The 17,217-nt window shown below is 40.7% G+C and overlaps 1 protein-coding gene across 6 annotated transcripts in view; it reads right to left on the reverse strand.

Annotated features, from left to right (window-relative positions):
• The window catches only part of LOC111249558 (uncharacterized), a 214,974-nt gene that overhangs the window by 195,170 nt on the left and 2,587 nt on the right, over nucleotides 1-17,217 (reverse strand). Inside the window, exons 1-2 of one of the 6 annotated variants that reach the window (XM_086986856.1) lie at nucleotides 16,742-16,887; nucleotides 9,104-9,606 (exon numbers count right to left, since the gene is read on the reverse strand). The exons of 2 other annotated variants lie outside the window; for them this stretch is intronic. The gene's annotated coding sequence lies outside the window, so the exon portion shown is untranslated. Of the gene's footprint in view, nucleotides 1-9,103; nucleotides 9,607-16,741; nucleotides 16,888-17,217 lie in introns of those variants that run through there. 3 more of the 6 variants (XM_086986858.1, XM_086986857.1, XM_086986860.1) reach the window with 3 other exon arrangements.

A 17,217-nucleotide genomic window follows, 5' to 3' on the forward strand; every position in this document is an offset into this window, starting at 1 on the left:
AATGCTGCAAATAGGAGCGTGTTACTGTCATACTTAAATGCACTTTTGGCCCTTTTTGCGCCCCCTAGTTGCCCTCCGTCCTCCTTTACATTACGCCAACTGTCCGCCTTTCGGCCCTGTCTGCATACCCCGTTCACTCAAACGTTCAAGTAGCATTTAACAGGCGCTCGCGGTCGCCCACGAAGCTGCTGCTGTTGTTACCCTTCGAGCGGAGCGTGACATGGAGGCATATTTTAAACGTTCCTTGTCCTATTTCGCCCCCGCTCCAGCCGCCTCCACGGCTGCTATTGTTGTTGTTATTGTTGCTAACGCTGCTGTAGGTATAGTCGCTTGAATGTAATAGCCGCCGGCGCGGCTTCTGTTGCTAGCTCAGGGCTGTGTCGGCGCTTGTTTTGCGTGTCATGGAGGAGTCTGTTCGGCCGTTTAACAACGCATCGCTGGCTCCGCTTCGTTCACCTTTCTAAATGCCCTCAATGAGCCTGCGTGGCCTGCGGAAGGGACAAGGACAGAATAATTTCATTGTTTTTCAACACTGTTTCACATTAAAGTACATATGTACTAGCGGTTGCGAATAGCGCTAAATGCTTTATGAAACGATTTCAAGGTGGGGATGCGCTAAATATCGTGAAGATACCGTCGAAGATGTGACAGAAGAAAATCCTCCCTAACTCATACATATTATGAAAAACGTATTTTAACATAGAACAATTAGAACATGTATTTTATATGGCGTGTAAAAGCGGAGTTTGAGTTTATATTGCGTCCAACTTAACATGCGCAGGGTTGTCCGGTTGTCGAAAGAAGATTATTGGGGTTGACATCGCTGTTTTAGTGGCTAAATGCGATGCTTCTTGTATATTAGGACATACACATTAGGACAAGGCATAGATACTGAATGATCTTTTCGTATAGCTCAACACCAGAGTACTTCACGATCCAGAAATCACCGGGAAACATGTATCAGTGTGAACATAGAAACGTATAATACTGCTAGTTATTAAGACACAAGCGAAGCTCTAGTTTTGAAGTTGGTAACTGATGGTTCCACCCCTCTCAGATGCAATATTCCAATGAACATACATCTTAAGACGAAATAAAAAGACGTTTATTTCCTAAGCATTCAGGTACATATATAAATAGAGCCGTTACCAGCTCACACGCACACACAAAACCATCTGCCTGTTCAGTGTCTTTACAAACCTTCTTTTTTACTTTAGGTCGGGAAAATCACTCGAATGCAACGCAACGCAGCTATAGCAACGCTGCCGAGACAACGCTAGCAAGCTAGATAGCTTACCTGAATAGCTTAACAAGAAGGACAACGAGATCACTCACGATCATGACGACAACCACGGTAGCGACTCGAGTGAGTAGGCCTGAATGGTCGACGACAAAGGCAACATTGCCTCCCTTAGTTCTGGCAGTTTTACTATTACTGCTACCATCACAGGGCGTGGCATACGTTCGGTTTTTTCAGCGCCAACCCCCTCGTATCCGAGATACTACTTCCCCTCGCCCACCTAACTGTGAGTGCCGTCATCATCGTCAAAAGGCGCCAAGCCACAAAAAATGAAAACAAAACCTTACATTCTCGCAGTAGCTTCAAAAGCTCGCTTCATCAATATCAGCGCGAGCATCACAAGTACTTATCCATCCATACCTGTGATAACCTGTTATGTTCATACCGCCGCTGCTACCGCTCTGTGCACAGTACTTGTATATATACAAATGTGTGGTATGGGCGTACTGTCTTGTTGTAATGGGCCAAGGAACACAGCAGCGGTCCAACGCCTTTTGCCTTGCGCAGGCCGTCGCTGCCATTAATGAATAGCTGGCATCCACCCAATTGAAGGTGGCTTTATTTCGCACCTTTGTTTGGTATTTATTTAAGAACGATGGCTGTGCTGCTGGACGCCACACTCAAGCGCCATACCTCAAAAGCCCGGGTCCTCAAAGAGTGGCCGGGTGCGAGCTGTTCAATAGTCGGCGCTGAAACACCGGCGGAACAGATAGCGACTACCGAATAAAACTTATTAAACAAAAATGTTGCTAGACAATAGAAGGTGGCTCTGAAGTGGCGAAGCGTCTGAAATAATCAGGAAACGGTACGCTAAAATAGAATATGCATTTGAAGGAAGTTTAATACAACGACGGGTGTTGGCAAATTAGACAATGATGGCTATGTAGGAAGGAACGGGGAAGCGCGAGTTGCAGGTCACGCAAACAACGTCGAAAAATGTCGTGAAGCAAAAGGCAAACGAGGATTGCTCTTGTTTGGTAGGTGCCTGTGGCTACGATCTGTGATGATAAAACTTAGTACATAAAAGCCTTCGGGTCGTCCGTTTCAGACAAATTGGTTAGACGGTATATATATATATATATATATATATATATATATATATATATAATTGAATGTCATTTATCTTATTTGTTATTATATACGAACTATCACGTCCCTTTACGTACGTCGGACGTGAACCTAAATTGAGTTCAATTGAATTAATTAAATCCGTATTCCGGCACATATCATCACATTGTCTATGCGTCTGGCTTACGTTCCGTCCCACAGCGGTACTAAATCGATGAGTGACGAAAACAGCGTACAGTTTCTTGTAACGATACACTGATTGATTAATGAACCGTCGGATAGTTTGAGCTGTTGGCCGAAACTCGTAACGGACTATAGTTGTGTCGTGTTATTATGAGCGAGAATCAACCTTCCCCGGTTCCTTGTCCTGTGACATTATTCAGTAATGAAGTACGTAGTAAGCATGGTAGATCTAATGAGTAACACAAAAACAGCGTCATGCAAACAGACGAAATGTTACAGCGAGTGAAGATCAGGATATTAACGGAAACTTGCAGATAATGATAACTAAATTATCTCCTATTTAATCCAATAACAACTGTGTGATAAGCAAAATGTATTAAGTAAATCAAGTCTCTGACTTAAGAGACGGGCAAACAATTAAAAAGTGTGATACATTTCCCAGTCTCGAATAAAATAAAATCAATATTCTCGTTGTGAAGTCTACTGAATACGTATACGTGCTTGCTGATGGTGGTCACGAATTTGTTTACGTAACGAGGTGCAATTTCCAACTTCCAGTATGGTCGAGCCTCCTAAAAACCTAACACTGGGCAGAACAACAAATAAAATATGAGATTGCCAGCTTTACGGTATCATTGCTTTATGTGATTACTTTTTCCTTTACAGAGGTATAATTTGTGATACAAAATCTACCGCAACTCATCTTGAACAGCGTTCTTTCTGCCTTCTCTTGGTCTTGGTATCTTGCTCGACCTTTCTAGTAAGAGAAAAAGGTATTCTAGCCAATTCCATTATTAAATTTACCGCCTTCTGGCGGATCGATAGCGGCTGACTCAATGAACGCTTCCTCTGAGTAACACCCGTTGATCCTCTCTACTGCCCTTTCTGTTGCCCCACATATCACACCAAGGGGTGCACACACATTCACCCACAGAAAGTTGCACTGAATCAGCTAGTAATCGTGAATACATTCTCAAGCTTGTCCGCAGCGTTGAAATCTAACGATTTTCGGGCCAGCCGCACCGGAGCAGTTAACCAACTAGTGAACATCAAAACCGAATTATGCACCAGCCTCTGTCGCCCATTGTATATAGAAATGGGTGCCGTTTTCCCTCAGTTCGAAGGCATCAAGACGAGCTTTTTTCACTACGCTCAGTCTAGCAGACAAAGCGTATCTCTTTAAAATACTGTCTCCTCATTGACAAGTTCCAGATACAACGTCTGGTCGAACCAGAAGCCCGCCAGCGCTCATTTCGAATTTTGGAATCACATTTGTAGGACAAATACATTATAACAACTATATCTGCCGCGATCACTCCTGCTGTTGTTTGACTGTCCGATGTCGGCTGGTGAAATCGGCAACGGCTATTCAACAAAAGCTCGTCTATCTGGGCAAAAATCTGGCTGGTCGGATAATTGATACCCTTGGACGGGTTTACAAGTTGTGCGTACTCACTCATACAAGCGGGCAGTACCGAAGTTTCCGTTGGAAATGTTGTACCCATAGGGAGCATGTAGATGTTAAGGATGGAAAACGTTCAAATTTCTGAGGTAGATGTTTTCGAACGCATCCCGCTAGCATAGCAGGAACACTTTGTTCAATAGAGGAGTGGTAGGATTTACTATTGATCGTACCTTGTTTTATGGCTTTGCATAAAAAATCGTAGCCGTACAGCTATCATTTAAGTAGCCAGAGTTCGTTGGAGTTTTGCGATAGTTGGTTGTAGACCACCGATGGTCCTGATTCGGCTCCTAGATGGTGTTCCAAAAGTCAACAATGAACGTAAATCGATCGAATGCTTCATCCAAATACAGCAATGATGTACAGATGCAGAATGCTACTTCTAGAATTGAAAACAAAGTAATAGCGTTTTTTCTATACTGCTAAATAGAGCTTACTTGATAAATATCGTTTCAGGTGTAAATCTGCTAGATAAACGGGATCAGCGGAATTTTTTCCTAATCTACCTTAGCTAAAAATGAACGATCAAAACGTGTTCGATAAATCGAATACACAGACGAAACAGTAACGAAATTAGCCATATATTTGTATACGTTTTTAATCATTCAAATAGATCTTTGTTATTACAATGAAGGAGCAGGCGACCCCACAGCCAGTCATGCACGCGGTCTGTTTTACCATTGCTTTTCCAACGCAACCGACTCTAAGAGGAAGTTCGCCCTAGTGGCAACGTGCATACGTGGAAGGAAACACTACGACCCATGTCGAAGGCACGAACTGGAAACCGTTGCAAATGACGATGCGATATGAAAATAATAATATTTTTTTACTTTTACAAGAAACATAAGATAAAAAGAACTCATTTACACAAACAAATATTCTCGTGTTTATGTTTTTTTACGCCGAACCTTGAATGCCAGCTGCTCATAAACCACAAAGCAATCGAAAGGGGCGTTGGTAAAACCCACTAGAAGCAGCAACCCTGGCTCTCCTCAACTATAGGCTCTTACCAAAATGATGATACGCCACTATTGTATAACAGTCTTGCCTAAGTATATGATGCTGCATACAAATTGAGAAGATGCACGATTCTAATACCGTGCATCGAGAACTCCTTCACTGAATACCGGCACGTCACTACCATAGGATATTATGATGCGCAAAGAGGTCAACGCTCGATGATTTAAGTTTAGCTACGTCAACGATAGAACCCGTTGAGTGAAGTGGGCATCGCTGCTCAGATTAGGAACATTTCTTGAAAAAGGTTATTCATAGTAAAATACAATACTGCCATAGTGTTTTGATTTTTCCGTAAGAGGACATGTGGCCTTCTGCAACGGGAGATTGATTTCGATTTTACGTAACGCATCTTTATGCCGCAATAGCGATACGATCGTTCTAATCGAAGAGTTTATCGACCATAGGCTTCGACCAAAAAGAAACGTTTTTTTCTAATGGTACTTAAATACTTACTCTAAATTACTAATTTAAAATTCAGTAGCATAGTGTAATATAATCTTTTTTAACATAACTCAATATATATATATATATATATGTGTGTCTGTGTAAAACCTCTTAGTTTTTTCAAGGGTAACACCCTTTTGGACTTTTTTTTTCATTAATCGTGGACTAACGTGGACTTTTTTTTATTCGAAACGAATAATAAAGTTCATAAGTTTTGTTTGTGTATTGGTATGGACTTCAGCTCTTTTAGATAAAAAGCTCTATTGTCAATATTTGCGATCCCACTAGACGACCTCTACATATATTTTGCGCGATCACTAGGGCATCAAAGGGATATTGAAATATATAGAACCTAATATAAAAACACTGGGCTTTTGAACAGAAGTGCTTTATATTGGGGTAGGCGGTAATCTAACAATAGTGAATATGCATTAATTGAGAGGCTCCAAAAATCATTGAGCATCTCGAACACCAGCTTAGCCATACATATCCCTTCCTCTACCTTAGTTGAAACCACCTCTTCACCGTAAAACCGCAACTTAAAAAAATGTAGCTCCTCCTTTAGTTGTCCTTACCGTATAGTAGATAGATTTCATTGCCTTCCTGTGCACTAGCTATAAACCTAATCGAACTCATTCAAATCCTTTTTTCAATGACCTCTAAGGAGAAAAATCAGTCTATCAAATAGCGTTTCGCCAGGATTCTTTGGAGGCGTGTTTTAGACATTTTGAAATCAGTAAACACATTCTGAAAAATGTTCGCACTTAATCGAAACACGGCAAAATCGTGAAACGTTACATCAACAGGCTAGATTGAATGCTGACGGCGTATACAACTAGCCAACGAAAGAGTCAGCGTATTACCCCAAGTCAGGTAATAGGTTGGAAAATAAACAGGCTGTGGTAGAGATGGAAACCGTAATGGCGCTGCTGTTACCAACGACCGTTACTATACAGGCGTACAGAGGAAGTTTGATCGAGGCTATTGTTCATTGTAAATCGTTAACAAAATGGACAAACAAACCGACAAAGTCGAATGCGAATGCAACAAATGGCCGAACTAGTAAACGGGGCAGAAGAATCCCGCTGAGTAGATTATCGCAGTTTCAATATAAATATGTCGAAGCGAAACACCTCAGCAGTCGGTTCTTAGGCGGTAGAGTTGGCCGTTCGTATCAGTGTTCTGTGATCATGGAGACAGCGTGTCGAAGGAAATGCTAAAGCGCAGTGAGATTTAAGGAAGGCATATCGGCCGATCAGCAATAATGCGCTACCAAATAGGAGGAGTGGCAAATATCTGTACGAGACAATTTTCCGTATGGTAATACGGCTCCCTGAAAAATAGCAATACACGTAGATATTATATAGTTAACAAAAGGGTAGCGTACAATAGTGACGCAGGTAAACGACACGCCGGAAGCAACTGAGGGTGAAAGAAATTGCTTCATAAAAGATAGGATAAAAAAGAGAACGCGTTTCGATCATCTAATGATCAGGTTGTGCTTGAGATTTTAAGGAAACCTTTGCAGTTGTTCTAATTCTAATATAATAATAATATCTAATGAAATCATAACCATATTAATAAGGTTACATTTCCTAATAAGCTGGACGTGATGATTCCAATGAACGTGCTACATTATAAAGAAGTTATCGGCTGATGGTCTTTGGTTTAGCATACCGACAACCTAACTTCTGCTGACCTTTTTTCTAAAAGCATTGTACGCACGAAGATAACTATTTCTCGAAAACTGTTCCTAGCTAGACTGCAACTGAAATGCACGATTTAAATTTTCCCGCCATCCGTTAAAATGGTTACAGCATTGGCAAACTGCCATATTTTTGGTATAATACCTTCCTACCTATCCGTTCAAGCAACGGCGCGTCGGGACGATACAATGTGAAAATTGTTATTAACTATACGGTTAAGTATTAGCTGGCAAGCATACACCATCTAAACGTAGAAGTATTCTATTATTTAAAGATGTTCATGTTTAGGTGCATTTTCCATAGAAACGATTTCTTTTGCAAAGATCACTAAATCACTCTACAACTGATTGGAACGCAAATAAATTTGTTGAGCACTTTTGGCAAAAATATTTACGTGTGTATGCGTGTAGTTCTGACAATGATTCAGACAGTACGGCTGAGTATTTGTCTGTACAAGCCCTTTCTCCAACAGCTAAACCACTTGCTAAAATGCAAATATACTAAAAAAAAAAAGCAGACGTATAATTTACGTCTAGCGTACTCAATTCAACTTGGGTTCTTTTAATATAATTAAACATCATACTAGAGCTAGTTAGGCCTGGACGAGAATAAAACTGAAAATGGTGTCTGGAAGAAAGCATATGCACCCATGGCATTTCACCATTCCTTTCCCAATATCAATAATTCCTGCGTCGCACAATTCGTCATTGGATACTGCTGTCTGGGATGGCCGCATTGTCGTCACGATTGTTGTTATTGTTGTCGGCGTGTCGAATTCGTGACAAGAACAACAACAAAAACCTATTCCCTGTGTTTGTTGGCTTATTCCATCCATCCATATTGCTCCTTGGCGACCTTTGCGCTTTCAAATCGTGTCGATCAGTTTCAGAGGCGGCTCTGAACCTGGCGCCAGAGCAAAGGCGTCAATAGACCACCCTGTCCCTTTTTCTCTGAAAGACTGGCGCAATAGCCCGTATTATTGGCTGGCTACGTCGAACTGGAAAATTCGTGCTAGCTCTCTGATCATCATATTCGTCCAGCAAAACCCACGGTAGTATGGCCGCGACACCGTTTCCTCTATTGACGTTAACATTGTTGCTTCATTGATATTCTTGACGATGACGTTATTTTGGCGTTCGTCATTGGATCGTTAACAATGAACCTCGGTAGAGGCACACTCCTGGAAGGATAGGAACAGAAAAAAATGGGCGAAGCGGGAACTATCGCGCCATAGGTAGTAAAATCTGCACCCAAGGTAGCAGTATCGACCACTCAAAGTAGCAACTCTTTTGCTAACTGCGTTAAATTTGTTCTATAGATTCTATTGGAGAACCACTGTACAGATCAATAATAATGAGTATTCACTTTGCTTCAAAATAGAAGGTTTCAACCGGAAAATCAACTTCGCGTACATTAGCTTTAATCACCCCATGCATGAACTGTCCCTGGCCATATTTGATATATATTTACTTATATAGCCTGATCGTTATATCTGATTGCATTTTTTTGTTAATTTTGTTATTTTTTTGCCATTTCCGATAGGAAAAAAAGGAGTCATTTTCTCACATTTCGCTATTTGATCTACTTGGTCAGGTTCGACTAACCGACGATCGGATCGACGAAAATTGGCCTAGCAACGAAGATCACGCATAGAGCTATGCCAATGAATGTCAACTACTATTTTTCTCTCCCGCAATATTTTCCGAACATAAAGAAGGTTCGGGCGAATGCGTGAACAGGTCGGGTAGACCCAGTTACAACGTTCATCATTTTGGTAGAACCTTTTCTGGGTATACGTTTTCGACGGCACGCACGCACGCGCGCACACTTCTCTGACTTAATTAAATCCACCTTAAATTTATCTATTACTTTAATTGATGTCTTTTATCTCTATATATATGCATATTCTATATCACTCGCCTTCTATGGGTTCCTCTGGGTTACGATGACTTCTGGGGCGGCAACAACTCAAACGACGGCCCTCATGTTCTTGATGACGATGACAGACCAATTATAATCACACTTCGAGACTTGTTCATGATGGTGGTGGTGACGATGATGAGGATGACGCTCATATTGCTTACGATCGTTGGCCATTTTGCCATAGCATCATATATGATGGCACCGTAGCCCGCGCAACGGCATCAACAACGGCTCACACTTGACCCATAAGAACTGATTATAGCCTAATCAAGCAGAATGGACGGGTCTACTATATTATCACGCTTATTTAGTGGTGGTGTGACATTGCTGCTCGGCCAGCGGCAGCTCTCGGCTGCTGTTATCAGACGACTGACTGGTTTAAGCTTGCCACCGATCTGCTTGCTTGTCTAGTAATCTTCGTCGAAAGGGTAATTTTTTATGATCGTTAAAAGCTTATAAGAATGAAGCAACGTGGAAGAGTGTAACCGGTAAAGCAACAACTACAATAACAACAACAGTAACAGCAACAAAACAACAACAAACAGATTTGGAATGTTGGTATTCGCTGAGAAAGGTCTCGCATACATGCAAAGAATTGTCTATGTCTAAGAACGAAAAACGGTATAACGCTAATTCTTCGGGTAACGTAACATTACGTTAATCTCACAGATGTTATCTGTAGTAATACAGATATATTGACGCGTTTGCTAATTTCTATATATAGTAATTAGGTAAAATATTTCGATAGCAAAATAATAGACAATGTTTACTAAAAGGAGTGTCTTTTTTGAAAATTCGCATTAAAAATGTCGTATATACTGTCGTTTCTTGTAACATTTATCCTATCAAGTTTTGAGGCGTCATAAGAGTGTTCGTGCACCACTAAAAGCCTGTATATGAATGTTTATCGCACTCATAGCCAATGCTATTTATAGAGTACGCTCATCGTTCTCACCGTTATTGACCGCGCAGTACCCGATAAAGGACTACGATCAGAAAATTGTACTGATCAGTCAAGACCTTCCCGCACTTGTCAGATACTCTGTCTGCTTATCGTTCTAGTGGCTGCCTGATGCTGTTCGATAGTCTTTTTCACGCGATTTAGGCAGATGAGCCAAGGTCCAGCCCGCACTCGCACTTTTTATCCATGCTTTTTCCAACAACGGCCCTTCAGCCCTTCTAAACCACGGGTGACCGAGCCAGTACGTAGATCCCATCTATTTCAATTGATTCGAACCGGAGACGGGTGCAGGAGCGAAAAAGTTAGAGCTTAAACGTTTACACACAAGCAAACGGTGGCCCATAGAAACAGCGCTTTTTTTTTCCCAGCTACTCTGTCATCACCTTTGTTTGCAGAACAAGGTCTTCTCGTTCGGATTTAACGTTTTGCCGGAGAGATTCATTTCTGACTCGAAGCTTTTCTTGACAAGCAGTTGTCCAGCTTCCATTGGTCCTCCCATGCGGCTGTAGGGGCTGGGGTCTTTGGCTGGATTAAACATTCATTTAGTATTACGACCACAGCGCGCGAATAGGACTGCAGTTAGCGATTACAACCAAAAGTCAATATAGGTCTATAGCGATGAAACAGCATGTGTGCTTGCGGCGACTCGTCTGTAAGTACAGTCGAAATGACGACATCCTAAGTGTGCCCCTACCGACGTTCGGTGGCTTGGCATTATATATATAAGGGCAAGATCCATTTGTCGACAAAGGTATATTTTTCATCTAATCTAATAAGAAAATTATACCACTCGAATTAGGATTGTCCGATGCGTATATATTTCGCAGAAACTGTTCCTGCCAGGTAAAATTTTGTAGTTTCTTATAGCTAGCAAACATACACGCGGTATGTTGAATAAAGTTGAACCCTTTCTTGGAACTGCAGAGAGTCCACGAAGTCACACAAAACTGCGGAAAATAAGATTACTATAAGTATAAATACAAGACTGCATCACAACACGAATTGTTTAGCTAAAAGCCGTTTCAGCAGTTTTGGTGAAAATTGTGATCAAATGGATAGCTAGTTTGTATTAGCTGGTGGTAACCAGCAGCGCTTATTTTTTAGTTTCCAATAACATGTTTGTTATTGGCGGAAACTCCGAAAGTTTTTCACGCCTTTAAGGCATGTACCCGCCCTGGAAAAGCCAGGAGATATTTAGTACTCTAGAACCAACCTGCAATCACTACGATCAGCTGCTCGTTCATACAGCAATTGTGTGACCCACTAGACACAACATCGAGCGGATTAGAGCCTCTAGGGTAAAGGAAAAAATGCCAGGGAGCGTGTGCAGAGCTGATAAGTTCCAATGTTCTTTCAAAGAGACGTAAGCTTCGAAAGGAAAACTAACTCTGTTTAGAAGTACTAGTTCCAAAATGATCCGTCGAAATCGTAAGCTACCCCTCAAACCGCCTCCCTTCGACTCTTCCAGAGATTGGAAGAACCGGAGCATTGTCCACTTCTGGGTCGAGGGTTTGACCCCTCAAGGCTCCTTAGCCACAGAGAGATGTAGAGATCGTAGAGATGGTCGTCTAACAACATCGCTGTTTAATGTACCCCTGTTGCAGCTAGTGTCCCGTGGAACTCGACTGAAACAAATGGTAACCAAGCGACTTTTATTGTAAATACGAATCCGGCCCGATGTAAATAAGATCTGGAAAAACATTTTGGTCTCGCGGCTGTTTCATCCAAATAGGTTTAGATGTATATATGTATGATTATGTATGCTGTAGTAATTAATTGGCGCACTTAGTTTTGGGAAAGACTTCAACAAACGCATAGTCATTAGTCCAAAGGCACATTTATTGGCCAAATATGGCGACAACGGAAGTAAGCGGCCCTGAATGGTTTGTTTTGCTCAAAACATTATGGTTGATCGATCATACCTAGAGTGGCTTTCCGTATCTTCCTAAACTTCTCAATATTCAAGTCATTAACAGGTAGAATTTTTAGGCATACTGAAGGAAAAGCACGGGGCAAATCCCCGGTTCTTCAACTGGCTAGGGTTCCATTCGCGCAGCTAGATAGCACTACATCGAGCCTCACAATGAAATCAATGTCCGGGTCCAGCTTCAAGCTTATGCGCGTAATACTAATATTTAGAATAGTTTTCAAATATAAATAGTCAAATTAAACAGAATCGACATCTCAATTCGGATTGCACATAATTTATGAGGACACTGGCAACGCGGATGAAGTAGCTTGTCGCAGCTTCGAAGCAGGTCCACAGCTTCTCCTAGTCTCGGGCTGCGCCATAGATCCGTAAATATTTCGCCTTTCCCGCATCGCGGCTAACGATGACATAGATATCACTTCAATAATTCGCTTCTTCGTTGTTATCGTTGCGGTTTCGTTACCTGCCAACATGTCTGACATGGACATGTAGCTAACGTCGATGCTTTGCTGCTGGTCAGCTTAACATCGACAGTGAGTGATACCGCAACCCAATCACCCACAATAAGTAACTCCGCGACCATAACGGCGTTCAGAACCATTAGTAGCCGCAGAAATCCTTCTCAATTATATTACACGTTCGGTATGCCAATGACATATGTAGAAGGGTATCTGTTCCGTTTTCGACTGCATGCGGCCCATCGGCACTTAACAATTATAAACATGCTTCAGACAGGCCCAACGGACGGCGGTAAAGGCCCGTCAAAGCCGATGGATTCTCAGACTGATTGTTAAATACATCTATCTTATAAATGCGTTACTGCAATTATCGCACTGATCAGGTATACGCCTATCGTCGACCAAAGGAATCATGGATCTTTGGTAGGATATGGGATCGTGCTAGCTGTAGTAGCGAGCGGTAGCCTTGCCCTTCAAGCGTGAATAACATCAAAAATCGACTGTTGAACTACCCACTGGGTTAGTAATGCGTGCTCGCCGAAGAACCCGCATATACAGAGCGAAAACAGCCGAGCAGAGCAGATCAACCTTAGAAGACAGCTGTAGCAAAGATTATCTAAACGGCAAAGGAAAAACTGCAGAAGAAATATGTGTATCTGATCAATAGCGAGCGATGCACGTGCTAATTCAGAACGTGTCTGAGTGGACGGGGTAACATTAGTAGAATGGTTGTATCTGATTTGTAACTGAGAACATTTTTTTCACACGTTAGGTTATTTTCATTGGCTCCGACATACATTTTAAGCATAATGTCAAGGGCCTGCCTCATGAGAAAATCTATGAAGGATAGGGCTTGCTAGACTAATCTAGAATCCGTCCAGACAATTTGTAATTGTTTATCATTGATACGTCATAGCTTTAACGTGTTATCGGTTTTAGCTAAATGAGAAAAATATGTCTGACTATATCACTAGTAAAGGCCAAATTTGTAACGTTACTGAAAAAAGATCTCATCTCAAAGTTAGCTACAGCAGCACAAAATGCTCAAACATATTAGGTCATAACAGTCGAATAGTATTTCGATAAATTTCTGGCTCGGATTTATCCTGTTATGTAGTATCTTTCATAATTTTATTTTAAAATATGCTACATTTTATACAGTTGTCGAAATTAAATCATCGTGTAGACAGAAGTGTGTAGTAGTAATGTGTGCCTTCGGCACGGACACCCGGTGCGTATTAGAACGAAAAATGTTTTTTTCTTTAGAGCAACGACAATTCTCAAACACTCCCCGGAGCAGGACGTGAGCGTCGTCCATCTGGACCGTTTATTGTTCAGTCCTAACTCGGCTTTATTGTTCGTTAGGCCCGCATGAAACCCAAGCGACAGAAGGTGAAGCTTAGGGAGATCACTGTCGACCGACAAAATTGAATCCTCATTAACTATCATATCGCATGACCATTAGCGTCATAATTATCATCTGGGTGACAATAATTATGGATTCTTTAATCCTGAGCACGAATTCACTGCAGGAAGAGGTAGCTTAGAGGTCCACGCAGGTAAAAATTTGCGCCGGTTTCCATCATTTTGGATGACTTTTTGCAAATTAGCGGATAAAAATAAAACGAATATTACAATGGATTGCTTGGACGAGGCAATGCCATAAAAATGTATCACGCCTAAAAGGTGTCTAAAGCGTTATGTAGTGGATTAATGTTGATACAAATTAACCATCAGAAAATTGCTATATAGAATTAAATAAAGCACTGTTACGTTAAGAACAAGCGCGACCTGTGCCGCGACGAAGAAATGCTTTTTACGTATGTTTTTGTTATATTATATATTTGTTAAATATATTTATATATTTGTTAAACACTATTTAAATGAGCAAAACTGGGCTACTGGCATCCATTGGTATTTGAGAAAATATGAATTGAAAACGTTTGTGCCGTTGGCCCATATAACCCTATCTTATGGGGCTAATGATTTCATGTAAAAAAATCAGCCATTTAATGGAGCTAAAGAAAAAAATGCTGTTTTCTCTGGAAGGGTGTCGTTACGGGTAGAGAAGCTGTTGTTTTATAATCATTAACTGGCAAGTTAAACAAATTATAGATTATGATTCGTCTATGATAGGTCCATATAAAGTTTGGCTGCGTAGTATGAAAACGGCCTTTGAATGGTCCAAAGACTGGCATATCCACGAATTGCATTTTATACAAAAACAGTAACAAGTTGGAACACCGTTTTCTGCAGCCAAGTAAAGCTAATATATTTATCGTTATTCTGGTATAATTAATTATTAATAATTAAAGGTTATTATTAATATGATAAACTCAGAGCGGTGACCGTGATTATCCGCAACGTGGTGCACATGTTGACAGTATGCTTATGTCTGAACGATGTGACGAAGGCCATAAAATCGCCAAAAATCATTCAAATAGCAAGACACGCCGTTTGCAACAGCGACACGTAATACATCGAATGCAAAATTCGTTGCGATAGCTACACACATTTATCTGTCGTATACACGGCTGAAGCAACAAAAAAACTAACGAGAGAGAAAAAAAGAGAGCTTATTACAACGGTATATTACAACCGATGTTTCCATTGAGCCGCGTCAGTCGTTCAGCTTAAATAAGCGATATCTGAGCACAGCTATTTTACTACCAATGTAATAATTATCACTACGAAAAAGGCCAATCTAATAAATAGTAAATACTACAATGCACCATAATACACGCAGAACCCTATATATCTCATGAGTATCCTAATTTTTTCCGTCAAAACAAAAAAGCTAACGATATTACAGCTTGGAACACTTTAAAATTAACTTCTAATAATCTCTAATAACGAACGATAACGGCTACTTGTTACAGTTGATATAGTTATTGTAACATGTCGTAAAAAGCATTTTCTATCCTCACAAATACACATATACAAATGTTCAGTCGTGCTCTTACTTAAAATCTGTTTACGTAGTGATAAACCGCACATTCTCGAAACCGAGAGGCGTGTGGTGCCTATAGGTTCGGCTCTCGACAGATCGATCTCCCGGGCAGACCAAAACATCTAATACGATGTCACTTTTTACCTTCCGCATTTTGCTGCAACACTAAGGTAACTAAGTCTAAGTTAATGTGGGAATCTGGACAAGTTCACTTGCGAGCAAAGCCTCGCAAATGATTTATGCTGAATTAGTAGCAACTATAAAGCAGAGGCTTAGAAGAGGCGCCTATAGATCGCCCCAGCCGTTACATCAGAGTCTTAACAGCAAATGGGAAAACGAAAAAAACGCAATAACTCCAACAGCCCAAAATCTGTGCTTGAAATTCTAAATACCAATATTTTTTCAAGCATCTAGAGAACAGATGCTTGAATTTGAAAAAAAAATGTACACCCAACGTTTCGCTATGCACAACGTTGAACAATCTTCAAGTCACGAAGATTTAGTGTCAGCGTAGCTGTCTTCTAATAGAAATTTCTGAAAATGTATACTAAAGGATAAGAGTGTAGATTACGACCTTTGCGGACGATAAATGGTTGGATGGAAAACTCTAGTGAGGGGGAGTTTGAGGCAGTCAAAAGATGTTGAAAACCGCAACTGCAATATTATCTTTGATTATCGATTTCAAGATCCTACAGAGGCAATAAGCAATCGCATTACTTAGCGAACGCGACAAGAATAAATATAAATAACATTCATGCTTAAACACCTAAACCTTTTTTTCTGAACCTAACAGCATATACGTTTCTTTTTTATTGGCTACTCAGTGGGAAAAAAATTGCTAAGAGTTTAACTTGGGGCTGGAACGAGTCATCACTTTCGACACAAACATTTTTTGGTCTTCAGGAATGCCGGACAGCCCCAGGAACGCCCGCGTTTGACTTTGCAGCCACGTAACCTTCGACCTCCGTAATTTTATTTCAGGTTGCTAAATCACTACACAAACAAATACTGACCAACATTAACATGCTAGACTCGATAGGACTTGAACGTACTAGGTAGTTTTGCTAACTTCTCGCAAGGCAGTCATCAAATATTCATGGCCAATAGCGTAACACAGGCAAATATGAAACGAAGCTTAGCAGCAGCAGTTAGTTTAACCCACTAATTTTATCGAAAGGTAACATAAGTGACATTTAATTATATAAGCAATTTTTCGCAGGAGGAAGGATATATGTGTTTCATTAAATATAGCTGGATTTGGCCTTGAATGAATTTAAGTAAAAACGTCCCGAAAACAATCTGTCTCAGTTTACGACCTCGTGTTAATCTAACTAACCTTTTAATTTCGACAAGGTCATGTTTTCCAATCGAATCAGATTATGTGTTGACAATGAAACGCAAAATAGCTATTATTTTCGTTTCGTTTTCGCAAATGTCATACTGCATCGTCTGCATACTCAACGCTCACTGCACGTTACGTCGTACCGCCAGCTACTAGAGACGTTTACGATGAACTTTCGAACATAGAACTCGTATGGGGACTTGAATCGAAAACCTGTCATAACGCAGTTATTACATTTTAGTTTTATATATATTTCGTACTTTGCACAGAATGGGCCTAGAAAACCGTATCACTCTACAGTTAAGTAAAAATATAAGCTCTATTATTAGTACAATGACTTTTCTAGGAACTAGTCGAATTAACCCCATCGGAGAAAAAAATGCTTATTTCCTTCTTATTTGCTCAGAAACGACTAGATCTTGTGGACATTCTTAGGCAGCTAGCTATGCTCTTATACGCTCTTCATCTCA

The sequence above is a fragment of the Varroa destructor genome, unplaced genomic scaffold, assembly GCF_002443255.2.
Source record: "Varroa destructor unplaced genomic scaffold, Vdes_3.0 BEIS01000004.1, whole genome shotgun sequence".
NCBI lineage: Eukaryota > Metazoa > Arthropoda > Arachnida > Mesostigmata > Varroidae > Varroa > Varroa destructor.